The 14,865-nt window shown below is 43.8% G+C and overlaps 1 protein-coding gene across 34 annotated transcripts in view; it reads right to left on the bottom strand.

Annotated features, from left to right (window-relative positions):
- The window catches only part of NRXN3 (neurexin 3), a 1,705,132-nt gene extending 1,702,658 nt beyond the window's left edge, over positions 1 to 2,474 (bottom strand). For 31 of the 34 annotated variants that reach the window (XR_010130801.1, XR_010130802.1, XR_010130803.1 and 28 more), the window contains exon 1: positions 2,173 to 2,465. The gene's annotated coding sequence lies outside the window, so the exon portion shown is untranslated. Of the gene's footprint in view, positions 1 to 2,172 lie in introns of all 34 variants that reach the window. The other 3 variants (XM_055361100.2, XM_019009962.4, XM_031001718.3) reach the window with 1 other exon arrangement.
- Between the last annotated feature and the right edge of the window lie 12,391 nt (positions 2,475 to 14,865).

Genomic DNA, 14,865 nt, shown 5'->3' with positions numbered 1-14,865 from the left:
AGCTGTCTCTCAAAATCTAGAATCCCTTTAATTTCTGCCCCCTCCTCTTCTCAAGAAGCAATTTTTTTTAAATTATTATTTCACTAGAAAGGGCCAGAAAGCTCCAGAAAAGGGCATTCGCACAGTCCGGTTGTTTTTAAAAAATAAACCCAGCCCTGTTGCTCACTTTAATAGCGAACTTCCAGTGTCCAGCCTTTTCCCCCCCTTCCAGAAGGAAGACTGACTTGCAGGATGAACCCCAGGCTGCAGAAAATGGGCCAAGAGCCCTTACTCCACTCCCCAACAACAACAAAAAATCAAACAATAGGAATATCTGCACAACCAGCACCCGTCTGAAATATCGTTTGCCCCATATGACTTAGGCAGATTAAGCCCGAAGATTAAAAAATAAATACCAGCCTTGCCTCCTCTCACTCCCCTCCATCCTTCCGCCACATACCCAGTAGCCCTTAGGTAAACTTGCCCATCATAACCAGCGGGACCATTTTAACTTGAAAGGCGATGCAGAAGCCCTTGAACGATGAAGGAAGGCTCTACCCAGAACGGCAAATTAATAAAGAGCCAGTTCTCCAGCCTCCCCAGACTAACCTCCAGGTGCCCCCAGATAGACTATCCTGGGTACCAAGTCACCCAGCGTGCTGGGAGTTCAAATTTCCACTGGAACCTTCATCACAAAGGCAAACGGTCATCTGACCCCCAAAACTACACCGTCCTCCAGGTGTGACAAGGAGTGCCCCCTCTCCCTCCCAGGGCCATCCACAGGACCCAGCGGAGAGGAAGAAAGAAGAATGTTGGGGTGGCTTGTAGTGGTAAAAGAAAAACTATCTCCCCAAAGCGGGAACCGAAGGAAGCGGGGAGAAGACAGCTCTTGTCCTACCAGCTCTTTTATTTGCCCTGACTCTATCTTGCTCCATCCTAAGCTAGCTCTCAATGATCTCTGACCTTTGCATTAAAAAAAAAAGTATTAACAATAAAGATCAGAGAAGAGCAGTCCTACTTTACCTAAACCCCAATAATGGTTAGCAAAAATATGATGTTCTCATTGCATGATGATATTTCTACATCCAAATTAAAAGAGGCAGACATTTAATGGAGGAAGGGAAATTTTTATTTTTTTTAACAAGTAATCACAGGGTAAGTCACCTGCAAAGCAGCCGAGCCCTTAGGTTGGTATTACATCACTGGCCTAAGAAGGGATGGGGGGTGGGGGGACACATTTTTTTCCTTGTCATCAGGATGATGTTTCTAAAGCAGTTAAGTTTTGTGGTTAAAAAAGAGAGAGGGAAAGAGCTGAAACTCTGGGTACAGCACAATGCCTGGAAAAAACAATACATCGAACCAGGCTTTAAGGTCACTGAGAGCTTGCAAAACCCACAGTGCTTACACAGAGTGGAAGTTTTCAGGCAAGCCTGCTACTAAATCATTAATATAAACAAATGGAAGGCAGTGGAGGAAGATTCCCTTGTAACCGATCCAAACAGGAGCACACACCCGCACACACACACACACACTCACACACTCACACACACACTCCCTTTTCACCTTCTCCAAGTATGCCCACCTTCACAAGACAGGAGTCCAACCTGAATTTTTAGACTCTAGGACCACCTCCTCACGCCCCCTCAAAAAAAAAAAAAAAGCACACACACACTCACGTACACCTCAATTCCTCAACAGCTAGGGAAATCCCTGTCTCAATTCAATTTTGTTTTCTTGTGATCCTCAGAGCGTCCTTTCTGTTTCTCATTTTAACCAGCCCAAATAAATAAATGAATAAATGAGGGGGGAAGTGACTACAAAATGTCAAAAAAAAGTATCTGCCCAAAATGAAGTGATGAGCACACATCATTTCAGACTAACAATTCAAGCAAATAGGAGAAAGACTCAAAAAAAAAAAAAAAAGATAAAAATCTAAAACATTCTCTGACTTTTCCAACATCTGGAGGAAAAGGACCCAACTTCCAGGAGAAACTGAAGGAAAAGAAAGGCAGTTGAAAAGCCATTTCCACAGTCAGCCAAGGCTCATGGATACAGTATTCAAAAAAAAAAAATCTAGGTTGGTTGCTCCCAACTGAAAACTTCTACCCTCTCAGGAGCAACCTCTTCCCAGAACGGACAAGAACCTTGAGTTGTTTCATACCCTGACTGCCTTCCTTTCCCCGCAAACCTTACCTTTCCAGTTGAACAGAAGATTTGGGATCTGTCTGTATGTCTGTTTGATGTTTAATCAACTGAGTTTGCTGGGTATGTTTCCTCTTTGGGTAGGTTCAAATTCCAGAATCTTTCTCTCTCCTTTTCCTTTCTCTCTGGGAGGGAGTGGCAGGGTAGAAGGGAGGGGTTGTTGGAGGTGCGAAAAGCAGGTTCTTGGTGGCTGGAGATGCCGAGGCTGAGAGAGGGGAGGACAGGTTGCCTCTCCCTCTCAGTGAGTTGCATGCAAGAGGCGATGTGTAGGGCTGAGCGCTGAGCCTGAGACTGCCGGAGGAGCCCAGGAATTTCACGCACTCCAGAGCCGGCCCCTCCCTCTCCCACACAGACCCCAGCATTTAAAGAGACAGTCAGGCCGCCTGGCTCAGGGCTTCACCTCCTCCCTGACTGTTTTGCAAACAGCTGAGAAGATATCATGAGGGAGGGGCAGTCTGCAGCCCCCACAACTAAGAGGCAGTGTCTGAGCTCAGTTCTCCCCTTACTCCAGCCTGAGAGGAGAGTTCTTCCCTAGAATCAGAGTAGGAATTAATATAAAGACAAAATTCTCATTTACAGCTTCAGTAACCAAACCACTGCTGAGGATGTGTGTGTCTCCTTGCAGACTGAGGGACTCTAACCTACAAGTGTGCCTCAGTTTCCCTGAGTAGTTGCTCTTCCTTGCAAAATCAGGGCAATCCTTGAGCATCTAGTGGAAGTCAGGGCTGTAACTAGGACACAAATCTATTCCTTCAACAAGCACTTTGAATGCCTGCTTAGGATGAAGCATACTGCAAGGGGCTGGGGACATAGAAATGAAAGTGACAAATGGGGCTTCCTCTCTCAGAGCCCCTAGCAGCAAAGACAGACCCAGGCACAGCCCATCCTATCCTAAGGGGCTGCCAGCTAAGGGTCAGAGGCCCGAATCAAGTGTTTTGGTGACTCAGGAAGATGGCTCTCTTTTGTGGCTTGCACTCTGAGCTCTGAGCCTAGACTGCACCCCTAAACCCTTGAAAATCCCTTGCCAGCCTTGACAAACTACTTCATGTCTGTGGAAACGTTTCCCCAGTCAAACCTAAACAAGAGATGACAGTCGGTGGCACCCAATACAAAGGTTTTGCTCAGCATCAGGCCCTGGCACCTTATGTGAAAATGCAGCCCCAAATTCCTTTCTTCTCCAGCTCGCTTTTCAAGGGCTGCACTGGCATGTCCTCCCTTGGACCAGCACCAATCCACTAATAGCTGTTGAGCACTTACCATATGCCACCACGTGGGTCATCTCATTCAGTCCAGTGAGGTTTGTGCTATTTGACAGTTGAGATCCATTTCACAGTCTTAAAAGTTGAAGCTTTAGAGAGGTTGCCCAAGGTTACACAGCTGGAAGCTGCTAAGAATGAATTTGAACTCAAGTCTATCCCACTCCAGAGCCTGCCTGTTAGCCACAGTACTCTCTTGCCTCCAGCCAAGGATGGTAGTTCTTATATTTCTGCCCTTTACTGGATGTTCTTGCAGCATCCTAGCACTTTCCTGACCCAGCAAACTTTAATAGCACGTGTACCCGGCATCATGCTCATGAGAAACAAAATGAATCTATCAAGGTCTGAACCCCAAGGACTCCACTAAGCATTGGAGGAGGACAGAAATGTGTTTCTATAAAGCAAAGGGAAAATAATCGTGAGAGCAATGTAAAGGAAGCTCTATGGGATTGTCGATAAGCAAGTGATTCATTGTGATTTGGAGGTGGGGGATATCAAGGCAAGCTTGGTGGACTAAAGTGGCATCTGGGCTGGGACTAGATGGACATATGCACTTCCATCATTACTAGCCTACTTTTCAGTCTGTTTTACCTTTCAGATCACAATCTCATTTTCTTATGTGTCTTCGGGTCTCCAGCCTTCAACACCTCCACGGTATCCAGCAGTTTTAGGAACACAAACGAACATGCCTTCATGGATTAATTTTATATGACATCTGACCTCCCAGCTATTTACTCTAGACCTGAACTGCCCTGGCCACCAGTTCCATATCCTCCTTACCTGGCCTTCCTAGAAGGCTCTGCACCAAATTTGTCCACAGAATGTGGAAGGGAAGTTCAGAAGGCACAGTGCATGGGATTGCTCTAGATGTCAGGAGCTCCTGAGGGAAGAACCATGTAAAGGAGCCGCCATGATCCAGCAGGACATCGGGAATAGCCAGGGAAACTGTATGCTCATCTCGGGGGCAGCAGGAAGAGACCTGAAGGACCTAAGGGATGAGAGGGCGGAAGCCTCAAGGGAGAGCCTGAGGACTCAGTGCCCTGCAGATGTCAGTGCCTGTGGGATTCCTGTGGCAAACACCAGCCTAGGAAGGACATCCCCGTGAGAAGCGCGTCTGCAGAACAGCCTAGAGGTTAAGGGACACGCCTGGATTCCAATCCTTTCTGGGCCACCTAAATTCCTTGTGATTTGAATAACTTTCTTTACCCTCTCCAAGTCTTAGCATCCTTACCTATAAAATGGAGGTAACACCTGTACTTACTTCATAGAGTTGTTTTGAGAAACAAGTAATGAAATACCCGTAGGATGCCTGCCCCACAGAAGTACTCAACAGATGTTCGCTACCCCAGCCCACAGGTCTGCATTTGCCCTTGCATGGGATTATTAACTTTGGACTGCCCCCTATAGTTGGCATTCCTTTATTTCAAGTTATTATATCCCTTTTAATAATTTAGCTTATTATTTAGGGTATCACTGTAGTCACTATTATTTACTTCATTTTACCCCCTTGATGTCTAACCAACTTTAACTTATATATTTTGAATATATTTCTTATTATCATTTTATTCTGTTTTGTACTTTCTTAGGCTCCTTAAGTGTTATTTATCTTTCAATTACTCCAGTTGTATCCTTTTAGTTTGCCTTTTATCATGAAATCTGTGGGCTTATTTTGTCTCATTCCTCCATACCATTTTAGTTAACTACCATTCGGCTCTTTCTAGTGATCCAGCATTCCCCAGATAGCTCCAAATTTGTGAAGATGGTTATGTACAAAATAGCAGGGAAAGACAACATCAAAGAGAATAAGATGGGTCTCCTTGCAGACGTGTAATGCAACCATAAGCAAAAAGCAATATCAGTTGTTTGCCCAAATGATGGTGCCATGTCAGCAATGGTACTAATTTTTATTTTTTAAGGGAGGACTCAATGGGTACAACTGAAACCCTCAGAGACCCTAGGCCTTCTCAGCTCTCATCTCTGTCCTGGGATAAGGAGGGCCATGATCAGAGGTCATTAAGTTAGAAGGTTCTCTCAGAGGCCTATCTTCCTTCCTTTGATTAGATTGTGGGGCTCCATCTTCACTCAGTTCAGGGACAGAACAGACCAGGGACTGTTTCAGCTTTTCTCAAATGTGCCAGACCAGTGCTTTCAGCATGTAGCAAGAAAAAATTTCACTACCAATCAAAAGAATACATTGCCCATGGCATTCTGAAAAAAAAAGTTATTTCAGTGATGATAATAACAATAATAATAACAACTGCTACCACAAGTTACCCCCTGCCAACCCTCTACTTAGAAGCATTACGGTTAAGATCCCAAGGCTCTGCAAACAGGACATCTGGATTCAAATCCCAGCTCCACCATTTTTTGGCCATGAGACCTCAGCCAAATTTCGAACATCTCAAGCCTCCACTTTCTCATCTATAAAATGGGAATAATGGTATCAAATGCTTCCTGTGAGAATTGTATCAAAAGCACCGACAAAAGTAAACGGCACCTGGGAAGTCCACAATGGAGAGTATTGGTCATTATTAACAGAGTGGAATTTAAAATATTTAATATCTGAGATGGCCCAGTCAGCAACCAATCAGATTGGAAGGTGACCAAGAGCAACTGGTTTGGCCTGACCAAGGTATACCAGCTACCAGCCTTGATCATTAGGACGTTTACCACCCGCCAGGTACTAAGTTAGGCATTTTTAGGCATTTGGCGTGCACTAATGCATTATCTCATTTAATCCTCACAGCAACTTGGTTTTATTATGTTATGTATTGAAATACATGCAGTTGCACATTTATAAATAAGACTATGCCTATAAAATCAGAGTTCTGCATAAAAAGACTTGGCATATCCATTCCTGCCACCCTAATGACTCTTAGGATGTGAATTTCAAGGGTTGCTTTTTCTGGGACATTTTTAGCCTCATTACATAGGTTCCTTCTTTTACTTACTCATTCTTTCAATAACATTTGGGGTAAAAAATTATGGTCCATGTCTCAGTTTATTCATCCATTAAATGAGTGTTACTGTCTAAGTTCCCACTACTCGACCCCAACCAAACCTGAGAACATCAGTCTTCTCCAGCCAAGACCAAGTCACTAGAAATCAGGCATTAGAGAGTTCTTCTAATCCCTCAGCTAGCACTTCAATTGAGTCAAACCCTCCAGGCTCCCAACCTGCCCCATAAGCTTGGATTTTTAGTCATTAAAGTCCACACATGCCTTATTCCTAAGCAGATTTCAAATTCAGCCCCCAGTGCTAATGGCCCAAAGCATTTTGCCTAAGGCCCCTTCAAACGTTCCTCGTGCTCTTCTCTCCTCTCCTCCCCCAAGAGCTGTGCTGCAATGCTGGCCTGCTGGAGTTTATTCGGCTTTCTGTCACCTATGTGATGATGATTCCAGTGTTACTAATAGGTGACTGCTTATTAATTAGTATTATTAGACATGGGCCATGCAGCGCAGACAATACCACAGAGGGGCCTGGCATCCTTCAAGGAGAAGACTTGTACAAAAAGACTTGTCCCTGGGGCCCAGTGAAAGGACACAGGCCCAGCAGTGAGTCAACAGCAGTGCTTCCCAAATTCTAAAAGCCAGGCACCTAATCCAGACAACTATGTCTGGCACGGGAAGGAGAAAGAAGCAAATGTGAGACTTACAGGCATGTGAGAACACAAGCCCAAAGAGAAGCCTGAGCACTCAGGCCTTAAGGAGGTCACCACCCATGAAATGTTTCTCACTCCAGGCATCCCTTCTACCAGGGTATCTGCTGCCCCCAAAGAGGCTGCAGGAAAGGCTAGCTCCTGGAAAGAGCAAGGGTCTCCAACTTCCAATTCCAATGGGGAACTCTCTACCTTCGTGTTCCTATCCTGCTTACTCCATGGGAATAAAATAGTCTCAGGGGCTCACAGCCAGTAGAAGCCTCCCAGCCAACTCCCTGAATTCAGCAGCCTTTTGCCAGCCCTCCGCACAGGACTACCAACTCCAGCTTTGGGGAGAGCCAAGCTAGGAGGTAGAATGCCTGCCCTGTGGCTGCATCCTTCTCCCTGAGTGCTCAGGAGCAAGCAACTCATCTAGACTGATGGTGACAGAATATTTCACTAAGAAAACAACAAAAACAACAACAACAACTTTATGAGAAAAAAAATGAGGAGGAAACAATTTCTTCTCAGTAATAATTTTCAAAGCAATTCTAGAATTTCCTACTTGGAGATCAAATTTTAACATGGTCCAGGTATATTTGGAGTGTTTTATGGGCTTGAATGTTTGAGCAGCAAGGAGTTAACTATTAATACTTGATAACTGCTTTCAAAAAATTATTCATTTCTCCAGTCTATGGTGAAAGTTCTCATCTGTTTTCAATTTCATTTCTCCCAAGAAGTAGGTAAGAGCAGCCTGGGCTGGCACAACCATTCTTAGATTGAGTGCCGAGAGGGCAGAACCTACATTGCTGGAAGGAACAGCACAGTGTGATGGCAAAGGGCACAAGCTCCAGTTCCAGATCCTAAAGGGTGGAATCCAGATCTACCACCTACCAGCACTGGGACCCTAGGCAAGTGCTTGACCTCTCTCTGCACCTCACCTCTCCCTTCTATGCAATGGGGATAATTATAGTACTTACTCATAGTATTGTTATCAGGATTAAATGAGCTAATATTTGTAAAGCACTCAGTTGATGTCATGGTGTAAGGGCTATATAAGTGTTTGTTCAATAAAACAATAAATAAAACAATTTCCCAAAGGCACTACTCTTTCAATTACTCCACTATCCTTACCCTTAATAAATCCCCCATCATAATGGCAATGGTGATGCGCTGCTCCTGAAATATCTCAGGAACGTGGCAGGAAAGATGTTAACTCTGCTACTATTTGAGATGACCTTGCTGGTGTAGGTTCAACCAGGCCGGGTTCTGATGCCTTTGACCCATCTCCGCCTCCGCCTCTCCTTCCCATTGCCTCTATCTCTCCCCCTGCTGGACAGCACTCATGCCAGCCCGACCCGTTCACATTCACTCAGCAGTGCCTGCTTAGCCTCAGGTGCAAGCACAGAAAGGCAGCCCCAGCAGTGGCGGCTTTGTGGAGGCCAAAACATACCCTAGACCCAGCCCTATCAACCATCCTCTGACCCATGTACTAAAACGATTTTTAAATTATATACTTTTGCCTGGTTGTCGGGGGTGGGGGGCAGAAAAAACCACTCTCCCCAGGATTCAAGCTGAAGATGGAATGATTGCCAAATGCTAACAGCTTTTCAAACAGGACGTAGTTAAAAATATATCTGAAACGGTTTTAACTCAAACTCAAAAAATAGCTTAACTAACTGGGGAGCTGTAGGCAGTGGGGGTGGGGAAGTGGAAGAGGAAGAGGGATTCCCTTCTGAGGGGCCCACAGCAAACCTCACTACAGAGATACCTGAGGGATGCCTGGTTTGTTTTCCCTCATGAATAATACCTTTCAGAAGCACAGACCAGATCTCCAGGGAAAGGAGCAACACCAGAAGGCTTATTGCTGCTGCTCCGTATGAGCAGATGCTCCTGATAAGGGCCACACTGTGTGGCTTCCTAGACCCTTAAAACTCAAAGTATGGCCACAGCAGCATTGCCTAAGAGCATGTGAGCAGGGCAGAATCTTAGTCTCCACCCCGGCAGACCTGCCAAACCAGAATCTGAATGTTAGCAAGTTGTCAGGAGATTCAGATTCAAATTCTAATCCTACGCATACTACCCTGGACTTTATCGTGACAGCTTAACCCTAAAAGGGCTGGACTTGCACGATTTCTCCCCATCTGACATGTGAGGTAACTGAGACACATGGAGAGACCCATCTAAGATCACCAGCTGAGTCAGGTCTAATGGTTATCATCCAGAGCCCTGCTCCATCTCCTAAGGCCCAAATTAGCCTTCATCATCAGCCCTACCCAAAGATAACAGAGAAGTTGTGATGTGTGCTTCCTAGGGGCGAAGGGCTTAGAACATAAATCTATTGCTCAAAGCAACATTTCTCAAAGTATGTTCAGTAGATCATTATTCCCATCAGACACTCTGAGAAAAATAGTCTATCATCAAATGTACTTAGAAAATTCATAACATTAGGAATTTTAACATTAAAATTAATATATTTAAGTCTCTGAGATGTCCTCCAGCAAAGAAACCTGCATAACACTATTTACTCTTGAGTTTTCCAAACTTATTTCAACACTAAACTCTTTTTTCCCCACCAGGGACCTAATAGCATTAAGAAAAACATGATTTTTTTTATGTTCTGAGAAATAAATGTTGAGATTCACCAGTATTTCCCACTTAATCATTATATGCTCAACTAGTCTGCAGGAAAACATAATGTTTCTTAAACGAAGAAGGTAGGGGTCAGGGGAGGAATTTTTTAATAACAACCCCCAAAATGTCATTATTCAATCTGTGATTGATCACTTCCTGCGACAGAAAGCTCACTACCTTACAAAGCAACTCAAGTCCTTGTTGGATGGTTCCAATATTTAGACACATTATTACACTAGGCTGAAATCATCCTCGTCATAACATCTTAGGCAACAATTGCCTAAAGTTTACCTTCACCACCAGTGTGTATAGGGAATTAATTCTTGTTTCTCACAGTTACCCATTACATATGACTCTGATAATAGCAGACTTCTAAGTCTATCCTCTTCTCTACAGTTCACACCTTCAAATTTTCTCAGGATCACCGAAGTTTAGAGCGTCAAAGTATTTTAGATATCATCTAATTTAACCCTTTTATTTAACAGATGAGGAAACCATGTCCAAGAGCAACCACATACTTTGCCCGAAGTCAAACAGGCAGTGGAAACTTAACCTGGGAGGTGGGATTTAAATACAGCACGGTTCATTTGTTCTTTTCTTGGTAGGAGACCTTTCTTTCCCCACCAGAAATTTCTCAATGCCTGAGGTTCATATCTAACTTCCAAGGGCCATCACAGAAAACCACAGGACCTCCCACATTCTTCTCCTAGGAACCTTGTGAGATGCCACACTGGGGGCCAGATGAGTCACAGAGCTCAGCCAGCGTGGGGAGTTTTGTGTTCCAGCCTCTCTCCTCCCGGAGTGGCCGAGCTGGGACTGTTCTTCACCCCACGCTGCCTCCTCACCACCACTGCCATCTGCACCCTCCTTCTCCAGGATCACCATCTGCTTTCCTGATACCATTCAACCGCCCCAGCACTTTGCTCAGTTTCCTAGCCCACTTCTTGAGCCACTCTCCCTGCAACTTGTGAATTTCCTTTTCTTTTCCTTTTCCACCTTCGCTTCCTCAGTCCAAAATATCAAGAACTTGCATGTTTGTAGTCTCCCGCTTCCTCACTCCCTCTCATGTCAAGCCCCCACCAACCTGGAAGTTCCACCAGAGCCCATTGCTTGGGCTGATATGTTGCCACTAGGCTATATGTGTCTGCCAAATAAATAAATGAGGCTCTTTCTTCCTGTCCCTTTTTTTATCCCAGGGTGGCTTCCCATATACTGAAATATCATCATTTAAGCCCACTAGTCTCCGCCTTCCTACGAGAATACTGCTTTCCAGCAAAGGGGGCAAGGGCTGGATATACAGTAGGTGTTAGGTAAATGCAGACTGATATTACCAGGCCCCTAAGAAACATTCCTCTAAGCTAAAGATGATGGCTGCTTCTTTCCTCACTACAGAGATCTGCACTATAAGAAGACAGTGATCACATTTAGACAATCATGGTTATATCTAAAAGTTCTCAATAAATATGTGAGAAATGACTTTTAAAAAAAGCTATGGGCACTTTTGAAGCTTGTGGCAATTTCCACTTGTTTGGCTCTTATTCTGTGCAAGACATTTCACATGTATTATCTCATTTAATACTCAAAAGAATTCTATACAGCTGGAAAAGGAGGCTCAGAGAAGGGATTTAGACCTCGAGCTTTCTGGCTTCCACATCTGTGCCTTTCCCTCTCCCTCCTGTAACCAAAAGTATTCATCGAAGGGGTCCAGCCCTATATCCTTCATCTCCTCATTTCCTTTACTAGATACCAGTTTGTTTCCTACTTCTTTTCTCCCCTTTCCTCATCAGTAGTTACTCTCTTCTCTGACCACTGCCTTCCATGTCTCCAGTCCTTTGAGAAGCTCTCCCTCCCAGACCGCCAATTCTTTACTCCCCATTGGATATGTAGTAAATGCAGACATCAGCAGACAGAATATTTGCACTAAAGGCTGCTCTGGAAGCAAACCAGAGTCCTATGTGAAGGGTAACTGTGAGAAACAGATTTCAGTGATTAATGCCCTATGCACATGGGTGATGAAAATAGATTTTAAGCAATTGTTGACTAAGAAAACCTCAAAATATAAAAATCTGGCATGTAACTATGGGGACCAGGGAATCAACCTCTTCCCCCACCAAATGCTCTGATGCATCTGTTTCCAAACTCAAACTTAACTGGTTCAAGGCTTCTCTCTACTTTGCAGCCTCTAATAAATGAGTAAATGGGCACTATCAATGCCAGAAACTGAGACGAAAATTACCTAGAAGTCTAGAAAATCAACCAGACATGAATAAATCACCTTCTGAAGAATCCAAATATATCAAGAGCTTCACATTCTTAGTTTTTAAATATTAGCTCTCTATCTTGTTCTTCCATGCCCCATCACCTTGTCTACAATTAATCTTTAATTTATGTAACAAGTATGGTTCACTTTGAACACTGATGATCCCACTTCCCCTTAGAGCTCAGGCTTGAAGCACATGAGGAACATGCTGCTGGGTGTGGGTGAGACTGGTACAGTAGACACTTGGGAAAAATACAAGATGCCCTTTTTATTTTCTGGAGAAGTCAAGGAAAATAGATGACAAGCTCATGGGTCAGACTGTTTTACTCTCCTAAGGCACACCCCATCCTCCTTCATATCAATCTCCAATGTGATGTAAGAACAACTCCAGTGGAAGGGTGAGACATAGCAGATTCACAAATACAGACTGGAAGACCTCTTTACTTTGGCTCCCAAGAGTCTGTAGTCCTTGCTGATTGGAAGTGATCCCCCAACCAGATGTCTTTCATAGCCATGTGCTGAACTTTTCTCCGTTTATACTTGCTCTTGAAAAATCTATCCTGATCCAAAGGACTTTATTAATTCTTCCTCTCTCTCTCTCTCTCTCTCTCTGAATTTTTCTCCAAGTGTTTGCCAAACTATTCTTGGGCACGGTTTTATTTATTAATTATATCACATTCTGATTAGAGGGGATACGGCAGTAAACAAGACAGGCAAAGCTCCTGTTTTCACATACCTTATATTCTAGTAGACATGATAGACAGAAAACAATAAAACACATAAACAAATGAGAAATTTTCAAATAGTGGTAACTGCCACGAGGAAAACAAAATCATAAGATGTGGTGAAAAAATAGCTAGGGAAAAGAAGAGCCATTTTGCACTGGATGGTCAGAGAAGGCCTCACTGAAAAAAAAAAAAAAAATTGACCTGAATCTTGACTGACAAGAAGAAGCATATCACGCAAGAATATTTTTTTTCAGGATGATAAGGCAAATATTATTTGGTAAAATTCCAGCTAAAAGGTAAATAAAATTCCAGAAATAGCATTAAGGTGTGTCATTCTTAGAAGCTGGTCTATAAAATGAGGTGGGAGGCTGAGTGCATTGCTCATGCCTGTAATCCCAGCACTTTGGGAGGCCGAGGTGGGCAGATCACAAGGTCAGGAGATCGAGACCATCCTGGCTAACATAGCGAAACCCTGTCACTACTAAAAATACAAAAAAATTAGCCGGGCGTGGTGGCGGGTGCCTGTAGTCCCAGCTACTCAGGAGGCTGAGGCAGGAGAATGGCGTGAAACCGGGAGGCAGAGCTTGCAGTGAGCCGAGATCATGCCACTGCACTCCAGCCTGGGCGACAGAGTGAAGGCTCCGTCTCAAAAAAAAAATGAGGTGGGAAACGTTTACTATAGGAAGGACATGAGAACAGGGGAGAGTCAAGGAACCAACTTTTTTTTAGCCTCAGGAAACGTGTAACTACTTCCCAGAAAGTCATAATCTTCAATGTTTTATAGCATCATGTTTAAGAGAAGGGACTCTGAAAGCAAACTACCTAGTATCAAATTCTGGTTCTACTGCTTACTAACTATGTGACCTTTGGAAAGTTATTTAACTTCTCTGTGCATCATTTTCATGATCTGTAAAATAGTTATAATAATAATACTTACCTCATAACATTTTTGTGAGAATTAAATGATTTAATATATGTAAAGCACTCAGAACAAATCACAGAGAGTAATAAGTAATAATAATATATAAATATTATCATCTTCATTGTTAGATTCATCCTTCATGAACACTCATGCACACAACAACATCAGGCATTCTCCCAGATCACTACTCATGGCAATCATTACAAAGACCCCTGTGCAAATTGAGGGAGGCAGATCCCAGCAGGAAGCTGATTTCAGGCCTAAGCTTGAAGAGGTTTAAAAAACAGGCAGAAATGAAGAATCAGGGTGTGTAAAATTGTTAAAACCTCTGCTTCCTTTAGAACCCCCTCAAGGCACACAATGTACTGATAACACTCTGTACTAATAACACTCACATTTAGTTTATAGAAGCCACATAGGGAGGCCCAGCATTTCCAGGACTTTTTCCCAGGTCTCTTCTTGACTACAGTCACTATCTAAAGTCCAGCATTGTCAGTAACCAGATGTCAGTATTTGTCAGGGCAAAAAGCAGCTCTCCTGGAGTCACAACTCATCTGATTCCTGTGTGAGTTATAAGTTTGCCCAAGGCTCAACTCCCAGCACATATCAGCTAGCATATTAAAGGTGCCCGACAAATGCCTGTGCAATAAATGAATTGTAGCTCTTTCATTATGCTTGTGCTTCAAGTGGACAATAATATAAAGCATCTACTTTTGCCCCTCACCACCAGGAAGAAAACCAAACGAAGCATTATAAAACAATCAGTTGGCATCATAGAATAAGAACAAATGTGAAAGTGGTCATTAGTTTGTACGATGGACATCCATCCAGCAAGCCCTCAAAAGCTTGCTACTCTGGTTCCATCTCAACCCTCCTGTAGGGCAATAATGATCCTTAGAACTCTTGTGGGCAATTTCCCCTCAAATTTCCTGTGGAAGTGCATTGCTTCCAGCACCACGGAGAGCTCCCAGCAGCGGCCTTCTCTGTGGGGCCGGCTCCGTCTTCTCAGAACCACGGAGAACACCAGGAGACTCAGCAGGTGTACAGGACCTAACTGAAGTCTCCCAAAGTGCCCTAACGTCCAATAAATATCAAAAGAATCTACTATCCTGCAGCAGGGCTGGAGAGAGCGGGCCTGAAGGCAGCTGACTAATGATTGCAGCTTTTGTGCCAGATCAGCATTTTTATTCCCCCCAGCCCCCAGCAGTTAAATGCCCAAGGTGAATTCAAAAGCCGAAGTCCAAATT

The sequence above is a fragment of the Gorilla gorilla genome, chromosome 15 (assembly GCF_029281585.2).
Source record: "Gorilla gorilla gorilla isolate KB3781 chromosome 15, NHGRI_mGorGor1-v2.1_pri, whole genome shotgun sequence".
Lineage (NCBI taxonomy): Eukaryota > Metazoa > Chordata > Mammalia > Primates > Hominidae > Gorilla > Gorilla gorilla.
Note: the sequence above shows the minus strand (reverse complement) of the source record. Positions and strands in the feature narration are given on the sequence as shown.